General features: G+C 37.3%; 1 pseudogene; it reads left to right on the top strand.

Moving 5' to 3' along the window:
- Positions 1 to 81: 81 nt before the first annotated feature.
- LOC136164259 (adenomatous polyposis coli protein-like) lies at positions 82 to 21,887 on the top strand (annotated as a pseudogene).

Below are 21,887 nucleotides of genomic sequence, written 5' to 3'. Positions count from 1 at the left end.
TTTAGCTGTATATACTTAAAGCTATTTGTTATAATACTTTAATTATCTATTGAAGTATACATGCTCAAAAATCTTTCATTGATGGGTGCATAATCATAAAAAGTTTGCAAATCACTCCGTCTATTTTCTGACACTTTTTCCTCATTGAAACAATTACTCTTACAATACAGTTTCTTATACCAATGTTACGGTGTCAACTATGGAATTCTGGCAGTTGATGATAAAATATTGGCAGTACTTATTTTTAAAACATTTCCCACATTTTTCACTTCCACATTGTTTGATCTGTAGTTACTGCTTTGTGTTCACTTGAAGATCTCAGTATATGGGGGAAGCAATAACTCCTACCATCATTGTGATCTTTAGTGTTTGGAGTAATGTTTAGCTGAAGTATTTGGGAAAGCTAACTCTGAAAGGTACTGCTGACCTGTAATAGGAATAACTTTAGGGAAGATTGTTCTTATTGTTTACGTACTGGTGCTTCTTAAAAAAAAGCAGATGCTCTTTCTCTTTACAGGATGCCATACTTTACATAAACTCATTATACTGAACTGACATCTGAATTAATATAAAAGTTTAAATTCAGATGTAATTTTCTTTTTGAAAGTTTTTGAGAACAGCTTTTATATACCAGTTTCACACTGTTATGTATCATGTGTTGTTCAGTTGCTCAGTCATGTCCAGGTCTTTGCTACTCTGTGAACTGCAGCATTGCCAGGCTTTCCTGTCCTTCACTGTCTCCCTGAGTTTGCTCAAACTCATGTCCGTTGAAATCCATGATACCATCTAACCATCTTATCCTCTGTTGTCCCCTTCTCCTTCTGCCTTCAATGTTTCTCAGCATCAAGATCTTTTCCAGTGAGTTGGCTCTTCGCATCAGGTGGCCACAGTATTGGAGCTTCAGTTTCAGCATTAGTCCTTCCAGTGAATATTCAGGACTTTAGGATGGGCTGGTTGGATCTCCTTGTGGTCCACTGGACTCTCAAGAGTCTTCTCCAACACCACAGTTCAGAAGCATCAGTTCTTCAGCCCTCACCTTTCTTTATGGTCCAAGTAGATACATAACTTGCATTTGTACAGTTTTCCTAAATTTAGGGATCTGTTTTATAAAGTTAGATATGTTAAAAAGTTGAACTGATGCACTGATGTCCTCAGTATATGAATATGTATATGTATATGTATCTAATTCTCACATAAGAATGACTTGGCATAGAAAAAAGAATGATTTGATATAATCCTACTTTTAAATGGTAACCATAGAATGGTTAATGTTAAATTAATATTAAAAACTAATGTTTTTTTTTAATAAAAATAGATCTAACTTGGTTACTTATTTTATTTTAGCGAAGAATAACCAGAATTCAACAAATAGAAAAGGACATACTTCGTATACGACAGCTTTTACAGTCCCAAGCAACCGAAGGTTAGTGAATTGTCTCTTTTGTTTGTAGTTATAATGATAGGTGGTTGTTCTAAGAAAAGAAAATATGTATAATTAGCATGGCGTCATTGAAATAGATGCTCTAGAGAATTGAGACACTTGATAAGCTTTTTCATTAAATTAAGTATAGATTTCAAAAATCTATACTAGTATGATTTCTTCATAACTTTTATGCAATTAAAGCTTATAGAGCCATAAATAGATACCTTACTTCAGTTATCTGTTTACATATAATTTGGCTACTAACAGTTTGTAAATAAGCTATCTCCTTGTGTAATCCATAGTAAAAGTTGATCATATACATTTATCTGTGCTTACTTTACAAACTTCATTAAAATGACAGTAAAAGGGTAAAATGAAAAAGCACAAATACCAGGGAAGGTGACAATAAAATTTGGAGAACTGCAAAGCAGATAAACAAACAATTCTTCTAGATTATGGTAGAGAGCTGACCCCAGAGTGAGCAGTAGGAGGTCACAAAGCAACTCATTTTACACTGTGGAGTCCTGAAAGTTTCCAGAGTTGGTTACACTAGGTACTTCTGGAAATGAGGATTAAAAAGGGGGTTAAAACCATATTTGTCAGCTCTTCAGCTGAAATTTGGTTTTGATCACTACACAGAAGGATGGGGTATAAAAAACCATCCCTTCAGCTATCTGTTTATAGCCACTGAATTTGGGCACTTGTCACTTTGTTTATGGGTAAATAAAAAGAAAACCTACATGGAACTTAAATGAACTATTGCTGAATAAGGAAAAATAGCATGTGGGAGGCTCAGAGAAAATAAAGTATTTCTTCTTAAGTCAACTACAGGATGACCTGTCTCTCTGCAATAAGAGCAAAAAGTGTTGAATAAAAGTCCTCATTGAACAATACAGAATTGTTGCTAGGAAAAATTGGCTCAGTATTTGGGGATATACCAATGCAAAGTTTCTAATATGCAGCCAGATTGAGACTCACATTCCAGATCATACAGGAAAAAAGAAGAGAATGCAAAGAATGAAATATCAACCTAGTGCTTTTTTCTAACTATAATTACTAAAAACATGATGAAGTGCTTGTTGATATTTTAAAATGTTTATGAGATACAAAATAGTATGTACACTTTGATCCCATTTTTTAATATGCACAAACAGTCTTTCAGAAATAATATGAAAAGGCAGGTAACCACTGCTAATACCTCCTTGTTTTCTTAGTTTGGCCAGTTTTGTAATGTTTTTATAGTAGCTGCACAGCTTTTAGAGTGAGAGAAAACTTTTGTATGCGAAACAAATCTGACGTGTCCTTTCATCACCAGCATGCTTCCCAAGTAGCTCGATGGTAAAGAATCCGCCTGCCAGCCCAGGAGACGCAGGTTCTATCACTGGGTCGGGAAGATTCCCTGGAGAACGAAATGGCAACCCACCCCAGTAGTCTTCCCTAGTAAATCCAGTAGAAAGAGACACCTGGTGGACTACCGTCCATGGGGTTGCAAAAGAGTCGGACATGACTTGGCAAGTAAACCACAGCAACAGCACTTACTGCCAGCCCTGAGAATCTGACTGGATAATGAACAGTTCTGTTTGGAGGCAGAAACTTAGTGCAAGCCCATTTACACACAGAGAAGACAACTAATTCTAATGTCAAAAAGTATAATTTTGAAAACAGTGTCTTTTAAGACTCTGGTCATGCATGCCTTGCTTTTTAAATCTCTTAGAAGCTTTGGCTTCAGTACATTTGAATTTGAAATATGTAGAAACATGTACTTGCTAAGTAGTCAAGTTCAGTGTAATAGTCATATTGCTAAAAGTAGTTTAATCTGGATGTTTTAAGTCAGTATGAACCAAATATTTGTAATATACAGACTGTGTCCTTTTTGCAATATTAACTCTTCAGTACTGTTTTTTTCTTTCCAAACTAAAACAAAACTATCTCTTTACTCCTTTTTCAATGTCATTGGCATTGCTGTATGTGGCATTCTGGTTATTATGGCCCCTTTGGGTTTCCAGGGTAGTTTATCTGTGGTGTTTTGTTTTTTTTTCCCCTTGATCAAAATTACTATACTCTATTTTTAAAACTGTTTTTAGAGAGGCAACTTTTGTTTTTTATTGAGCAGCACTGCATTTATATTTTCTTTTTATATATATTTTTTCTGCTTTGAGTGTTTGCTGTTGTTTTTCTAGCTTCTTTAGTTATAGTTAGCTTTTATTCACCATCTTTCTTGTATTATGATTTTTACTGTTTGGCTGCATCAACAGGGTTGTTTTTTTTTAAATTTCTAAATCAATATTTACACTTATTTTTTCTACTTGATTGACTCTTTCATGTGTGTTAAATAGCCTTCTTTGCTGTTAGTATTGCTGCACGGGGCTTCTTTTGGTCATCATTTGCCTGGTATAATATACTCACTGTCAGTACATTTCCAAACGTTACCAACATTCTGGCCTCTAGAAATTCCTAAGAAAAACTGTCATTTGTTAATAATAGTTCTCATTATCAGTACAATTATAAGTTTATTGCAGGTTGGGGGCTTGTTTGTGTTTTTTTATCTGTTCAAGATTTCATTTATATCATTGGATTTGGGACCAACTGTCTACCACCATAACCTAGTCTATTCTTGTTTCTTTTTGTTATAAAAATGGCCATATTTTTCATAGCCTTAAGTCGTTACATTTATTCAGTGAATATAAACTAAAAGAAGGTATCATGTCTTATTTAAGAAAGAAAGGTTTTTAATTTTACTGTTTGCTGTTTCTTTATTACTATCAGAAGGAGAAGCTAGAAAATGGAGAAAACGGGATCAGATACTCATAAATTAGTTCACATACAGTACTGAGAAGAAAAGATGTCTGCCAAATAATTTCTCCACCATGAAGCATCTTATAACACTATCTTTGCCCTACCTGCTAACAATTCTGGTTTAAGATCTAGATGCAGGATATAACTCAGATGATATAACTATTGCACTTGATTCAAATCTCAGAAGTTCCAAGAGGGTACATGAGGCAACCAGTCCTACCACTTTCTTTTGTATTCTATAGGTTATTTACTGACAAATGTATACCATTTGGGGGGGAGGGGCCCCAAAAGATGGGAGCTATAAGGAAAATTGTGGCATGATTTAATAGTCTCTAGAAAATAGCCAATGAGAAATAGTTTTTAAAATCCCATGCAGAGTACTCTTATAACTCATTAATAAAGAGACAACCCAACTTACAAATGGGCTAAAGATTTGAATACACATTTCACCAGAAAAATTCATAGGAATGGCTAATAAGCACATGAAAATAGGCTCGACATCATTGGATGTTAAGGAAGTCAAGTTAAAACCACAATGCTATATCACTCTATACTCACTAGGATGGCTGTAATCGTGAGGAAAACAATAAGCATTGGCACGGATGTGGATAAATAGAAGCTGTCATATGTTGCTGATGGGAATGTAAAATGGTTCAGCCACTTGGAAAAGTTTGGCAGTTATCTAAAGTATTAAAGGTATAGTTACCATATGACCCAGCAATTCCACTTCTAGCTATCTAAGAGAAATGAGCACATATGTCCACACAGAGACTTTAATTTGAATATTCATGGAAGTATTATTCACAGTAGCCCAAAAGTAGAAAAATGCAAAAGTGTATCAACTGGTAAATCAATAAATAAAATGTATACCGTTACAATGTAATACTACTCGGCAATTAAAAGGAACAAATTGTTGACACACACTATAACTGAGGTGAACCTCAAAAACATTATACTGAGTAAAAGTAGCTAGACATGTAAGTCCGTATATTCCATTTACAATAAACGTACAGAAAAGGCGAGTTTACAGAGCAGAGTCATAGTTACTTGGAGCTGTGAGTGGGAATGGGGATTACCTATAAATGAGCATGAAGGATCTTTTTAGAATGATGAAAATGGTCTAAAACTGAAATATAGTGATTCTTGGTAAGTTTATTCAATGTCATTGAGTTGTACACTTAAAGTGGGTGAATTGTCTTAAAGGCATTTTAAATCCAACGTAACCAAAGCACAACTAATGATGGTCTCCTCCTAAGTCCTCCTTGTGACCCCCACATCCTCCAAATCCTCCTTCTCCTTTAGTATTATCTGTCTCCATGAATGGTACCACCATTATTCAGCTGTGTGAGCTAAGAAACAGAAGAGTAGTTTGTGACCCCAGATCTCTTCTTCCACTCACTGTATCCAGTCTGTCGTGCAGTCCTTCAGGTTGACCTCTGTCTCCAAGCATCAGTGCTTCCCTGGGTGTAAAGGACTGTCATCTCCCACTTACTTTAATATTTAGTCTGCAAGTTGATCTCTTGTGTTTCCCATCTTCTTAGACCATTCAAAATTTGAGTTTAAACGATCAGAATACATGCACCTTTTTCCTTTAGAGTATTGGTTATGTGGGGGCATGAGTGCCATCTGAGAATCACACTAAAATTCAACAAAATCATTAAGTTCCTTTTTTTAACCATCTCTCTGTTCTACTCTTCACACTGTAATTCTTTGATATCCTAGAGCAAACCACGTTTCTCCCATCACAGCTCCTTTGCATATGGTCTCTATTTCCCTAAATTTTTGCATGTGGTCTCTGTTTCCTTCATCCTCTGCCATATCCCGTTTCCTAGAACTCCTGTTTATATTTTAGATCTCAGTCCAAACAATACTTCCTAAGAGAGCACTTCCCCCGACTCCCACAATGTCTGATGTCCCTCTGTTATATATCCTTATAAGCAACTTGTGCTCTTTTTTCAGAGTGCTTGTCGAAGTGTTTAACTTTACTGTTGTTTCTTTCATTATTTGATAGCATCCCTGACTAGACTAAATCTGGAAGAGTGCGTTGAACGATGCCTGGGTTTGTCAGTACTGTGTTCTCCAGCCCTATTGCAAGTAACTGACATAGCACATACTCAATAATTACTTTTATATTGACATCTTCAGTGATGTCAGTGTCAAATCTTTGTAGATTTAGTGCTCGTTGATTCATTTTTTCTCTTCACTGACTTTGTATTCTCTGCTTTAGATGATTTTGTTGAATTTTATGGTATCACTTTCCCAAGGTACTGTTTTTTCTTGTTTCTGAATTATTGGGACTACTTCTCTTTTGCCTATGTATAACTTACACTTGTTTATTGATGGAAATAGTATATGTAAATTATTTTAAAGTCACATTTTAAATGGTCTAGGAAAGCTTTATGTTTAAATAAATTCCAGTGGAAGCCATTTTGTAACATAGTTTTCCATTATTATGTCACAATTTTTAATGTGTAATTTTTAATTTTGCCTATAATGTTCCTAGAGGAGGCACACTGGTAATTGTTTCTATAAAAGATACTTGATTATTTTCTTTCTTTGATTCTGTGGTGATAGTTTTCAAAGTGACTGCTTTGTACTAGATATAATCTGTCTTGAAATTACTGCTTTTACTGGATATAATCTTGCCCTTTCACTTTACCTAACAGATGGTGGTTACATTAGAAAAGGTTTTGGTTTTATTCATATTAGAATCTAAGAGCTTATCTGTTGGTTTCATATTACTTTTATTAGCAGATGTATATAAAAATATATGTGTGTGTAAGTATAAATATACTTACATAGAAGGTATTTATAAGCTATAGTAACTGCTATATTTGCAGCTCTATTAAATACCAGAACCATGTGACCTTGCGGAAAAGACAGTTATTTGCTCTAGTTGGGTTATGTCCCCGATAGTGATGTGAGCACAGCTGGTGGAGGATGGTGTTTCTGTGGGTCTCAGAAAACCCTTTGTCTTGTGCAGCCCTAGTGTTCGAGGGACACACTTCACTTTGCTGTGACCGAGACAGGCAGCTGACAGCCCGCTGGAGGCTATGGAGTGCAGCTCCGTGCTTTTGTGAACCTGTGTCATTGAGGCCTTCAGAGCTTTAGAGCAAGAAAGAAGGAAAGCTGTGGGCTGAGAAAGCATGCACCGTTTTTGTATGTATTGATGTTAACTCCATATTAACAGAGGTCATCTCAGAGCAAGCATGAAGCTGGCTCACATGAAGCCGAACGGCAGAATGAAGGTCAAGGAGTGGCAGAAATCAACATGGCAACTGTGGGTAGCGGTCAGGTAAATAGATTATTTTATTAATTTCTTTTCTAGTTAACTATTTAAATATTTTAAAAGAAATACTGAGTGAGATGATTCTCACATGACCTGTTTCCTTCCTAAATGGATATCTCCAGAAGAATTCAGTACTAAAATGCTATGTCATTTTTCTTTATTATATTTAACTATGAAGCTTTCAAATTTCCAAGTATATTTTATAGCTCTAAAGTATGTGTCTCTGTTTTAGCCTAAAATGATTAATGTGAGTAGAGTTTCTTTGAAAAATAAATACTAAGCTGCATTTTGGTCATATGTGATTTGACCTAGTTATTACTGCTTGCATTGAATAGATTTGCTCTTTCTCTGTGGCATTCTAAGATATTTTTGTGTTTTTTAAAAAAATCATAAAGAGTTAATATTTTCATCTTCAGTTGTATTCCAGGATTATAGAAACCTAGCATTTAAATAAACAATTCTAATGCCCATTAAAATAAAAGTAAATAAATACCCTAGTCATATTTACTATTATCATCTTTAGCAAAATTATGGAAGACAATTTTTTAAAATGTAGAACATTATCTTGTTGTGCTGCCATCAGTTTTCTATTAGAGTTTGATTGGAATGTATCCTAATGAGTATTTTTCTTTGGAGTGTTCTGTATTCTCCACATTTTTTCAAGCAATATTTTATGTTTTAAATGAATGATTTTTTAAAATACAGTTTCAACTAAGTTGATTTTAAGGAAATTTTCTTACTGTTGATATAAAATATTCCTTTAGTGCCTATAGATTACTTTTAATGATACTATTTATTTGTTCTATTAGTTCATTAAAATTTAAAGCTTAAAATGTCTCATACTTAATTTAAATATTTAAATTTACCACATTTAAACAAAAATATACTTCATTTTAATATTACTGGTCCACATTGTACTGGATAATACTCTACAGATGGTAAATTAGGGCAAAAAAAAATTATATTCCAATAGTACATTTGGGTTCTTTGTCTACTACTTAGGGAGTTCTCTGAGATTATCATGTGTTCCTACACATATGTAGAAAGAAGTTCTGTCTTCTTGACAAAAATCTTTTTTTTTTGCTTTAGGATTAAGACCCACTATTAATACTTTGGGGTCATATTTCAATTATTATATCCTTTAAAGCCTCACCTAGCCAATAAGCTCAATATTTATTTTTTTAATTGAATTCTTATCTCATTTCTTATATCAGAATTTAACTCTGAATATATTAGATTTAATGTCAAAGATGAAAACTTTAAAAAACAGTTTACTTATTTACCTATGTTGTGTCTTAGTCGTGGCATGTGAGATCTTCTTCCCTGCGGCATGCGGGATCTTCTGTTACGCCGTGCAGGCCCAGAAGTCGTGGCCCTCGGACTTAGTTGCCTTGCAGTATGTGGGATCTTAGTTCCCAGACCAGGGGTCAAACTCGCATCCCCTGCATTAGAAGGCAGATTCTTAATCACTGAATCACCAGGGAAGTCCCCCAAATGAAAACTGTTAGAAATATTAAAAGTTAAGGAAATGAGCATAGAGTTTTTATAATCATGAAGTGAGTAGGAAACCATAAAAGAACCATAGGCTTCATTTAAAAATGTAAGACTTTAGTGTGCGATAAAATCATAACAAACTTACAAGACAAAAACCAAAATCACATTAATGACGCTACAGCTACTTCCAGATCTTAATGTAGATAAGAGGTGTGTCTGTGAGACTGTGATCCAGTTATGCCAAAATCCCTTTACCTGTCAGACTCTTGGGGTTTGTTCATTTCTTTTGTTATTTGCTCCAGAGACAAAACAGTTGACACTAACAAAACTGAAAATAATCTCTTTGACTTTCTCAGAATCACAGTAATATGATCCATCAAGCTCCTGCCCTAGTGCCCTTGGGGAAGGAAGTTCATTGTACCTCACCTGGTTTCCTGCCCACAGCCACTCTGCCAGAATGATCTTTCACGAGTAAATCACCCTCTTGGTAAAATCCTTTGTTGGCATCCATTGATTCTCAGAAAAAGACAAGCCTTACTACGACCTGTATAACCTGGCTCCTGCCTAAACTTGCCAGCTGTCTGTCACCCTTTGCTCTCAGCACGCCTGCCACGCTGGCCCTTCAGGACTTCCCCTTGACGGCTTCCTCTGCTGCAGCCTGCACACCATCTGCCCGTTCCCTCTTGTGCCTTCTCATCCCACTTCACTCAGTTAACAGCAGTTTGTGTGTGTCTGAACTTTAGCGTGATTTCTCTCAAGAGGCTTGAACTGTTCACATCCCATTACAGGCTGTCCTCGCTTGTTCTTCTCACCTTGAAGACCACATTTGCAGTTTTATATTTATTTATGTGGTTATTTCTGTTCTCCCTACTAAATTGTAAGCTCCAGAAAGACAAAGATTCTTTCCAGTTTTATTCATTTTTATATCCCCACAGTCCCTGATAAATAAATAGTAGATAATAGCAATGAATATATGTAGGTTGGAAGGGATAACTAACATCCCTTCTAGAAAGAGGGATTTTTGATCTGTGATTAATCTCCCTTGAATGTTAAATGAAAAGAGAAAGCTAGAAATAAATTATATGGGCTAGATCCCTACTTGCTTAGTATATAACTTTATGTGTAATTCATTTATGAATCGATCTCAGCTTTTCCATTTAATGTTTAGAACCAGATCTCTAGTGAGACAACCAGTAAGTAGTGATGAAGTTCAAACAAGACTGGGAAAGAGATGAAATGGTAGGAGAACCTTTTCCACTGCCAATAATATGTTTTTAAGCCTGTTATTATGGAAAATTTCAAATATATACAGAGGCAAACAGAGTAATAGAGTAATCTGCAGGTACCCTATATACTTTGTCCTCTGATTTTATTTTTGGAAAAGATCCCAGACATCATCATTTTTTGCTTAAATATTAAATACTTCACTGTGTATTTACAGAATATAACATTTTTTTAATTGAAATGTAGTTGATTCCTAACATTGTTAGTTTCAGGTATACAGCAAAGTGATTCAGTTATATTGTATTTTTCCAATTCTTTTCCATTTTAGGTTATTACAAGATATTGAATAAAATTCCCTAGGGCTTCCCAGGTGGTGCTAGTGGTAAAGAACTTGCCTGCCAGTGCAGGAGACAAAAGAGCTGCGGGTTTGATCCCTGGGTTGGGTAGATCTCGAGGGCATGGCAACCCACTTCAGTGTTGTTGCCTAGAGAATCCCACGGACAGAGGAGCCTGGCGGGCTATGGTCCATAGGGTCACAAAGAGTTGGATGTGACTGAAGCGACTTAGCATGCACACATGCACATACTATAAAGTAAATCCTTGTTTATTTTATATATATCAAAGTGTATGTATCTGTTAATCCCATACTCCTAATTTATCCCTCCTCCCATTTCCCCTTTAATAACTATAAGTTTGTTTTCTGTGTCTAAGAATACTTTCTTTTAAATTGAAAATACAGTTGATTTACATTATTGTGTTAGTTTTAGCTCTACAGCAAAGTGATTCAGTAACATATACATATTTTTTGGATTATTTATATCTGTTGATCCCATACCTTTAATTTGTCCTTCTCTGTCATCTGTGGTAACCGTAAGTTTGTTTTCTGTGTCTGTGAGTCTATTTCTGTTTTGTGTGTAGATATATTTGTATTATTTTTTAGACTGTACATATAAGTGATCTCATATAATGTCTGTCTTTGTCTGACTCCCTCACTTAGTATGGCATTCTCTAGCTCCATCCATGGTGCTGCAAGTGGCAGTATTTCATTCTTTTTTGTGACTTCTTAAACCATTGTATCTTCTTAAAACCATCATCTGTTGATGGGTACTTGGGTTCTTTCCAGGTCTTGGTTAATATAAATAGTGTTGCTGTGAACATTTGGGTGCATTTATCTTTTCAGATTAGAGTTTTCATCTTTTTTGGATTTATGCCCAGGAGTGAGATTGCTGGATCATGTGGTAACTCTATTTTTAGTTTTTTAAGAAACCTCCATACCGGTTTTCATTGTGGCTGTACCAATTTATATTCCCACTAACAGTGTAGAAGGATTTCCTTTTCTCCACATGCTCTCCAGACTTTTTGCTTTGATGGTGGCCATTTTTAATTTGAATTTCTCAGTAATCAGTGATGTTGAGCATCTTTTCATGATTTGTTGGCTATCTGTATGCCTTTTGAAGGAATGTCTGTTTAGGTCTTCTGTCCATCCTTTGATTTTTGTTGCTTTTATTTTTTATTTTTATTTTTTTGATACTGAGTTGTATGAGCTGTTTGTACATTTTGGATATTGACTGTCAATCAAATATTTTCTCCCAGTCTGTAGGCTGTGTTTCTGTTTTGTTGATAGTTTTCTTTACTGGAAAAAAATCTTTTAAGTTTGACTAGGTCCCGTTTATTTATTTTTGCTTTTATTTGTTTTCCCTTGGGAGACTGATCTAAGAAAATATTGCTATAATTTGAGACTATGAGACTATTTTGCCTATGTTTTCTTCCAGAAGTTTTATGGTATCATGTCTTATACTTATGTCTTTAAAACAATTTGAGGGATTTTGGGGGCTTGTTTGTTTATGGTGTGAGGGTGTGTGCTGACTTCACTGATTTACATGTAGCTGTCCAGCTTTCCTAGTGTCACTGGCTGAAAAGACCGTCTCTTCTCCGTTGTGTGTTCTTATCTCCTTTGTCAAGGATTAACTGACTGTAGGTATGTGGGTTTACTTCTGGGTTCTCTATCCTGTTCTTTTGGTCTGTGTGTCTATCTGTCATGTTTCTGTACAAATGCCATGCTGTTTTGATTACTGTAGCTTGGTAGTATTGTCCGAAGTCCCAAAGCACTCTGCAGATTTAATGCAATTCCTGTCAAGATGCCTATGACATTTTTCACAGAACTAGAACAAATAATACTAAAATTTCTATGGAACTACAAAAGGCCCAGAATTGCTAAAGCAGTCCTGCAGCCAGAGGACACCTAGAATACATAACTATTATGCCATTATTACACTCCCAAAGAAACTAACAGTAGTTCCTCGGTAGCATCAGATTTCAAATTTGCAGTTGCTTCGTAAATGTCATAATTTTTAAATTTATGTGACACAAGGGCCAGATAAAGTCCATGCACAGAGATTGGTTAGTGTGTCTTTGAAGTTTCTTTTAATCTATAGATTTCTTCTTTGTCTCTTAGATTTTTGCTGTATATTTATTGAATAACCAAAGTTATTTGTCTTCTCAAGTTTTCCATAGTCTGAATTTTGCTAGGAACATCTGCATGGTGAAGTTTGACCTATCTCTCTGTCTTCTGTATTCCCTGTAAATTGGTATTGGGTCTAGCAATGTGATCAGATTTGGTCTCAGGCCCTCATTCTATGCCTGAGACTTTCATAGGTAGCATAGTGGTCTTCCACCAGAAAGCACATAACATCTTTTTGTGATATTCACAGCATTTATACTTAATGTCTACCTTTATTAATTCACTAAGGGTTGTAGAATTAGCTGTAGTACTTTAATAAAGAGAAACTTCTCATCTACTGTTGGGCCACTTCCGTGTACCATCTGTATGAAAAAAGGCAAGGTGAGGAGGGTGCTTGCTTCTTTTGCTTCTTCTCCCTCTTACACAGTTTCACAGAGAGTTGGAGACTGTTGCTACCTTTATGGTGAACTTCTTAGAGTCACTTTGTTTTGTTTTGTTTTGTTTTCTCAGAAAAATACTGTTTTTTGAGTCCCTTCCTAAAGTGAGCAAGTAGATAATAGAAGAGGGATTTGTACCCAGCAAGTGTAGTTGAAATTGACTGTGTCCCAGCTGTACTGATTGAACTGCCAGGCATAGTCCTTCTTGGGCCCCTCGGCACACATTTGAGTGCCTCTGATGGCAGTGGATATTGAAAGGTGGATAAAGGAGGACCAGAAGATAGAGAAGTGCTTGATTCTAATGTGTGTTGAAAAGGAGATGCAGGTCAGAAGCAACAGTTAGAACCAGACATGAAACAACAGACTGGTTAAAAATCTAGAAAGGAGTACATCAAGGCTGTATATTGTCACCCTGCTTATTTAACTTATATGCAGAGTACATCATGAGAAATGCCAGGCTAGGAGACTCACAAGCTGGAATCAGGATTGTTGGAAGGAATATCAGCAACCTCAGATATGCAGATGATACCACTCTAATGGCTGAAAGTGAAGAGGAACTAAAGAACCGCTTGATGAAGGTGAAAGAGGAGAGTGAAAAGGCTGGCTTAATATTCAACATTCAAAGAATGAAGATCATGGCATCCTGTCTTATCATTTCATGGCAAGTCGATGGGAAAAGTGGGAACAGTGGCAGATGTTATTTTCTTGGGTTCCAAAATCACTGCGAATGGTGACTGCAGCCATGAAATTAAAAGACACTTGCTCCTTGGGTGAAAAGCTATGACCAACCTAGACAGCATATTAAAAAGCAGAGGCGTCACTTTGCTGACAAAGGTTCACATAGTCAAAGCTATGGTTTTTCTAGTAGTCATATACGGATGAGAGATTTGGACTGTAAAGAAGGCTGAGCAGTGAAGAATTGATGCTTCACTGTGAAGAATTGAACTGTGGTGTTGGAGAGGACTCTTGAGAGTCCCATGGACTACAGGGAGATCAAACCAGTCAATAGTAAATGAAATCAACCCTGAATATTCATTGGAAGAACTGATCCGGAAGCTCCAATACTTTGGCCACCTGATGCAAAGAGGCAAGTCATTGAAAAAGACCCTGATGCTGGGAAAGATTGAGCACAAGAGGAGAAGGGGGCAAAGGAGGATGAGATTGTTGGATGGCATCACCAACTCAAAGGACATGAGTTTGAGTAAACTCCAGGAGATAGTGAAGGACAGCTTGGCATGCTGCAGTCCATGGGGTCACAGAGAGTCAGACTTGGCTTAGCGACCGAACAACGATAACCATTTCTTACAGGTTACTGCTTCTCTGGTCCCTCTGAAGGATGTTGGTGCAGACTTAATCATAATAAAAAGGCCCAGGAAAGATTCTCAAGACTCAAGTTCTGGCTTATAGGTAGTATGGGTATGGGAATGTTCTCTTGGAATCTCCTTATAATAAATCCATCTAGGTTTCTAGCTAGAGAGTTTGGGAGAGCAGAGTGGAGAGTGTCCCAAAATCAAGAATCTATATAGAAAGATACTAAGTCTGAAGCTTAAAGGTGATTGATGTCTACACTGAAATGAATGTCAGAACATGTTTCATCGTAGACATGGGTTTTTCCTTGCTTTGTAATGTAACCTCTTGTTTCTCTTCTGTTTCAAACAATATGTTAGTTATCTATTGCTGCCTGACAAATTTAGCAGCTTAAATCAGCAACCATTTATTGTCTTTGTAGGTCAGGAATCCTGGTGCAGCTTAGCTGAGTGCCTCTGGTTCAGGGTCTCTCATAGGCTGCAGTCGCCATGTTGGCTGGGGCCACAGTCATTTCAAGATTTGATGAGGGGAGGATCTGCTTCTAAACTCACCATATGACTGTTAGCAGGCCTGAGATGTCCAGGCTGTCGGCCAGTGGTATCATTTCTTGCCACCAAGGCCTCTGCAAAGAGCAGTTCATAGTGTAGTATCTGGCAATCCCTCAGAGAAGAACAAGAGAGGGTGTCCAGGATGGAAGCCACAGTTTTTGTAAACTTATCTTGAAAGTGACTTCTCATCATATCTATAGCAGTCTGTTCGCTAAAAGCCTTACACAAAATCTGGCCTACACTTAACCACAGGAGTAGTTCACAAGGTGGTGAATTCTAGAAGACAAGGCTCCTTACGGGTTGTGTTACATCCTCACTACCAGAAACAGTCAAAGTATTTAGATATCCTTAAAGACAGTATGCTTGCTTCAGCATAAGGAGTCATTCATTTCCTCCTGTAGATCAAAAGCAGCCCTTTGCCAAAATTTCCTTAAAAGTCTCCCACCTGCTCTCTTTATCTTGAGTCTTGGTCCCTCAACTCCATCCTCCTTATTGCAATCAGAAGAAGCTCTTAATCTCCAAGTGAGTCAGTTTCTCTGTCTCTCTCTCTCTCTCTCTCTCTCTCTCTCTCTCTCTCTCTCTCTCTCTCACAGGCACACACACACGTACACATTCTTTGTGACCTGTGCTTAGGGCCTCTGCCTCATCTGAGCTGCTGTGTGGCTGACCCTCCTCTTTTTTAAGGAGACACCTCTCTGTCGTTCACAGTCAGACAGCCCTTTACTCTACAATCCCGAGCTGAGTGCCCGCCACTCCTGTCTGCACACCTGCGCTCGTCACGGCACTGTGTGTTTACATGTTGAGCAACCTGTCCAGGCTCCATATGCAGCGAGGGTGGGGGTGTCTTACTCACTTACATTCCTACAGACTAGCATTGCACCAAGAAAGGACAGAAATGGTATGGACATAACAAGCAGAAGATGCTAAGAAGAGGTGGCAAGAATACACAGAAGAAGTGCACAAAAAAGACCTTCATGACCCAGATGACCACGATGGTGTGGTCACTCACCTAGAGCCAGACATCCTGGAGTGTGAAGTCTAGTGGGCCTTGGGAAGCATTTCATCACTCAATGGGGCTTTCTTCCAGCCAGTGTATATTTAGCTGAATATGGTTTCATGCCTTTTGATTTGGGAAAGAATATTACTCTTAGAATGTCTTCAGTGTTTGGTTTCTTCTACATTGTACTTTGTCTTTTACAACAGTTTTTTTTTTTCCTCCTTCAGTCTTTCTCTAAATTCTACTCAAGTTTATAGATAAAAATACTCATTTTGAGCAGTTATAAATGTTCACACTTTAATGGTATATTTAGCTATTTACCCTAAAGACAGTTCATTTGGAGTATCTTAGCATGAAGCTAGCTATATTTATCTATAATCTAAATTATACTGTCTATAATTTGCTTAATTTCTAGGGGTCAAGTACACGAATAGATCATGAAACAGCCAGTGTTTTGAGCTCTAGTAGCACACATTAAGCTCCTTGAAGGCTGACCAGTCATCTGGGAACCAAGGTAACGGATTATAGAGTCTTGTCGCTAGAACTCTGAGTGCTCTACTAAAACATTCTTCATGCTTCTTTTAATTTTGGCTTAAGTATTCTTTTGTTTCCATCATCGCAGTCTCTTAAAGAAATGACAGCCAGGTCTCTGCAAGCATCCTGAGGTGCAGCCCACAGCTGGCTCGCCCCCCTGAGCTCTCCCCTCCCCGTGACTTTCTGCCTGGCTGCCCTGGCTGCAGTGGTGCAGCCCTCCGCTTCCCACCCTGCTGCACAGTGACCCTCAGGGTCCTCGCCAGCCTGCAGAGCTCTTCTTGGGCTTTCCTTCTTTACAGAGCGTTTTCTGACCCAGGGCCCTCGCGCCTGCCCATGCAGTCTGTGTCTGCCTCCTTTGAAGCACTACATTTGGAGCACGGGGACTATTTTTTAAACAGTATATTTTCCATTACATCTAAATACTTCCTTGTTTTCATAGCATATTCTACATACTCTTTCTTTACTTTAGTAATATAATGGCTCTGAGGAAAAGCATTACATAACTAATGTCGATATAAGAAATGAATTTTAGAGTAGCAGTGATATTATTAATATAAAACTTAATCCTTTTAGTAACTCACAATAGTTACTACTTGGGATCACTAATATGCCAGTAACTGCTAAGACTTGTACGTAAACTATCTCTGATCTTTTCCAAAACCCTTTGAATGTATTATTCTTGCCCCTCTTTTAAGTGAGAATACTAAAGCCAAAAAGATGGTAATTAAATTAGAATTCCACCCCAGTCTGTCCAACACGAGTAGTTTTTACTGTAAAGAAAACCTTTAATATATAAGAGTACTATTGCTTGAAAACTGGCAGCTTGAATACCATTTCCTTTTGGAGTGATTTTTGCATGATAATATTAAGACCTTACTACATTTTTGAATGCCAGCTACTGTCCTGTATACATGTGTGACTTTAGTTAATCTTCACAAAGAAAACCCTATTAGGTAAATTACTCCGTTTGGCAGCTGAGACAGCTGGACCTCAGAGAACTCTGGTAACCTGCTTGTGTCACACAGCTCACTTGCAAATAGTAGGACATTACCAGAAGAGTCTCAAGGTGGCTAAAGTTGCCCCTGGTTTGGAACCACTAATTTATAGATATGATGCATTTCTATAATAGCCTCAACTTTCACACAGTAGCTCTTGCTTTTAAAAAATGCGGTTGATCACAGGACAGGATGACTGGGTGCTATTTCCTGTTTCTGATCTGCTTCTGAGTAAATTCTTGGAATTTACAGGAAGGGAGTAATGATGCTTACCAGCTGCTTAAAAAAAATTAAATAAGAATATTGACTTTGTATCTCTATATGATCAGGGATCATCCCTATATGATCCCTTTATGAGAAAATACTTTTACATGTATAAGGGAGATATCATAATTTTAACAATATTATAATCTGGTGACGGTTAGCAATTGCTTAGAACCAGTACTTAGTAAATAGTAATTGCTAAAAAACATTTTCTCTTTACTGATTATGGTTGTAGATTTTAAAAAGTAAAATTTTTAATTGTGTAAAGAATTTTAGATAAACCACATTTCTTGCTCTGTATGTGTTGGTAGGTGTGTGTGTGTGTGATGGGTGGGGGAGATGTGAGAAAGAGAAAAATCAGTTGATTGTCTTTCATTATGATAACAGATTTTCACCCACTGATCCAGATAATAGCAGTTTAGGTATGCAAGAACCTACTGTCTCCTTATGACTATATACTACCACTACTAATATTTACTCATAAAGAAGATGGTGATAATGATTATAGCAATATGGATTTTGAAATAACGCTCATTACTTCATCCTGGAAAGAGATTTTTGTTTTTGTTTCTGTTTTTGTTTGAGTTACAGCTAATATCCCATTCATCACTTCATTGGTGTTGGCTTTTGGCTATTAAAGTCATAATTTTGTTTCTAAACTCATTTGGCCCACAGGTGGAAATGGTGTATTCATTGTTGTCAATGCTTGGTACTCATGATAAGGATGATATGTCGTGAACTTTGCTAGCTATGTCTAGCTCCCAAGACAGCTGTATATCCATGCGACAGTCTGGATGTCTTCCTCTCCTCATCCAGCTTTTACATGGCAATGACAAAGACTCTGTGTTGTTGAGCAATTCCTGGGGCGGTAAAGAGGCTCTGGCCAGGGCCAGTGCAGCACTCCACAACATCATTCACTCACAGCCTGATGACAAGAGAGGCAGGCGTGAAATCCGAGTCCTTCATCTTTTGGAACAGATACGAGCTTACTGTGAAACCTGTTGGGAGTGGCAAGAAGCCCATGAACAAGGCATGGACCAGGACAAAAATCCAAGTATGTTCCATATGGTGCATGTGACAAAGCAAATGTAAAAGTTTTTGAAATGAAAAGTTTTTTAATTAGGACGGTGTCTTTATGAATCAGAGTGGGAAATTCATATTAGCCACCTGCACCGCTCACATAGTTTAAAGCTTAATTTCTCTATTTCCCTAGGAAAAAAAGTTAGCAAAGGGAAATGTTGTGTGCACTACAGTACAACCAGAAAATAACAGAAAATCAAAGTAGACTTAAACAGTCATAGCATAGTTGATCTAGAAAGAACTTGAGCGATTATGTTCTCCTTCTCTTGAGATTAAGCTCAGGAAAGTGACTTTACGTAAGTTCCTTCAGCTGTGAGTGACCAAGCCGTTCTCTTATATTTGCATATCGCTTTACTCAGTGGATGCAGAGCTGTGTTATATCTGTTATTTGATCCTTAGAACAGCCTTGTGAAGTAGGAAGAGAAGATATTATCATCTTCATTTTACAGATGAAGAGACTGAGGTTCAGAGAGGCCAAAAGACTTGCCTGTGGCTTCACAGGTAGTGGGTGGGGGATCCAGGGCCAGAGGCCAGACCCCCTGACCCTCAGCCCAGTGTCCTTCCCACTTCACTGCCTGTCTTCAGGCCTTGGGGCCCCAGCTGCTGGGGTGATCAGCCACCCAGCTCTTTTCTCAGGGAGAAACCCTCTCCCCCAGGAGCAGGGATCATGGGAGTTGGGACCCTTGAGGAGATAAGTTACTTCATTCCTGTAGGAAGAACCAAAAGCAGTAAGTATATAAGGTAAGACCTCCTTTCACCTGGTAAGAACCCACACATAGACATACACACAGCAAAGGACTATCGAGTCAGTATCTTGATTGGGGGAGCAGGAGAAAGACTGATGATGAGAACTTGATCTATAAAGATTTAGTAGATTTCTCTTAGGGTTAGGTATAAAGGTGAATTTATTTAAAATTAAAAAATTTTCAACAGTAAGAATATAGCAGAAATGTCCTTTCTGTTTGTCCTAGGGCTAGGGAGAATTAATAAGTTGCTTTACTGGGAGAACATTATCTTTCTGGATTGTTTTCTTTGGCTGTCCACAATTATGTAATGACTTGTATTGTGTGCTCTTAATACCTGTTCTCAGACAAGTTAAATAGAATAAATACTATTACTTCTGAAAAATAGACTTGGTTTTTCAATTTTTATTTCAAGTAACAGTTTTGAAACTTTATGTATAGCACTAAATGTGTAAGTACATTTTCTTAGACACTTTTCCTTTAAATTTTTATTTACTATCTGGTGTCTATATAATAAACTTTCTCTACTAGAGTTGCACTAGGTTTCTCTATACATTTCTATACAGCCATGTGCCTTTCAGCTTTGAAAATATAAATTATAAATAAATAGTTTTATACCAAAATGTTTTTATTATTTCAAATAACCAGTATAATTTTTAAGTTATTAGTTGAATTATAGCATAAACCTACATGGGAGTTAGTCCAGCAGACTTGGTGAAAGGCTGGTGAGGGGTAAACATTTTTACAGAACCAAAGAAAGCCCTTTACCTGTATTTTCCTTTCCATGTGTATAGTAGTTATTCATCTCTTCAGCAAATACTTGTTGATTCACTAAGCTACCATGCATGAGAAGTATATCTGCAAACTCAGTATTTTTTAGGTATAATAAACATCACTACTTTGAGAAAACAAAGCATTATGGTTTATGTCAACTTTATTTTTCAGTGCCAGCTCCTGTTGAACATCAGATCTGTCCTGCTGTGTGTGTTCTAATGAAACTTTCATTTGATGAAGAGCATAGACATGCAATGAATGAACTCGGTAAGATAAAAATGTTTCTTAATGCCATAGAAGAATCCTGAAGATTTTTTGTCATTGTTGAATTAGGATATAAGGTCACTAACTTCTATTACCATCTGTTTCTTCCTTGTAGCAAGTGACTGGTTTCAAGAGAAGACAATGTCCTAAGTGACAGAAACTGCTACCCTTTTATAGCCTAACTTGGGTTTTTAAAATCTTAGCCAGAGATGGGCGAAAATAAATAAATAAATGGGCCACTCCTGCCAATATTGTCAAGGTAGACTCTGGGTGACAGTTGGTGGGAGGGTAATTTGAATCGTTTTGAGATGTGATGATGTGGAGCTTTGTAATTATTTTTGAACTCAGTCACCTCTGATGGACACAGGAATGAATTATTATTAAGATTCTCATTTATCTTCATGGTCATCCGTACTTTACTGGATTTTCATGATAAGCAGTGTGTTTGGTATCTCTGAAACTCGTCAATAATGGAAAAAGCATTATTCTCTAATTTATGTTAGAAAGCATTCCATTAATTTTGGAAGGATTACTCTCAGTATGTATTCTCACATACTCTGAACCTTACAGAACCTGCCTCTGTGGCCCGCATTTTTCATGTGATGGTTTCTCTTTGGTTTCTAGGTTCATTTTGCACATGTGGTATTTGTAAGTTGCATCATGCTGAGCCATCTCATGTGAACCTGGATAGCTGTAGTCATGCCACAAGCAAGAAGCACGCACTGAGTCTCCATCTTGGTGTAGCTGTGCCCTTGCTTTCTGTGCTGTTTATGTTACCTTTCATTCCAGGCCCCGCTTTGCATCTCTGCCACCCTTACCATTTTCATTCATCATTTATCTTCAAAGTGACAAAGTTGTGAGTTTCTTAAGACGCAGAGAACCTGAACAGCTGAGAATGAGTGCTGTCCCCTTGAGACCGTCATTTTGGGAGGCTGTGTGTACTTGGTCTCCGCCGGCCCCCAGCTGCACGTTTCTCCCCACAGGCCCTAGCCCACTTGATTCTCTTCCCTTACTCCCCAGGTTCCTGTGAAATTGAGTATGCACTTGTGAGTTCTCCCCTCCTCAATACAATCCAGCATTGGTGAAATTTCAAGTTTGGGTGGTTTTTTTGGTTTTTTTTAACACTCATAATAATGAGAAAAATAATGAACAAACAGGAAAACTAATCCAGTTTTAAGCTCCCACAAATGTTTTCTCTAAATGTCCCTGTGTTCCAATGAACTGTAGACTAGGACTGACCCACATTAATCATCTGA

Source organism: Muntiacus reevesi, chromosome 3 (genome assembly GCF_963930625.1).
Source record: "Muntiacus reevesi chromosome 3, mMunRee1.1, whole genome shotgun sequence".
NCBI classification, from domain to species: domain Eukaryota; kingdom Metazoa; phylum Chordata; class Mammalia; order Artiodactyla; family Cervidae; genus Muntiacus; species Muntiacus reevesi.
This window is presented reverse-complemented; position numbering and strand designations above follow the sequence as displayed.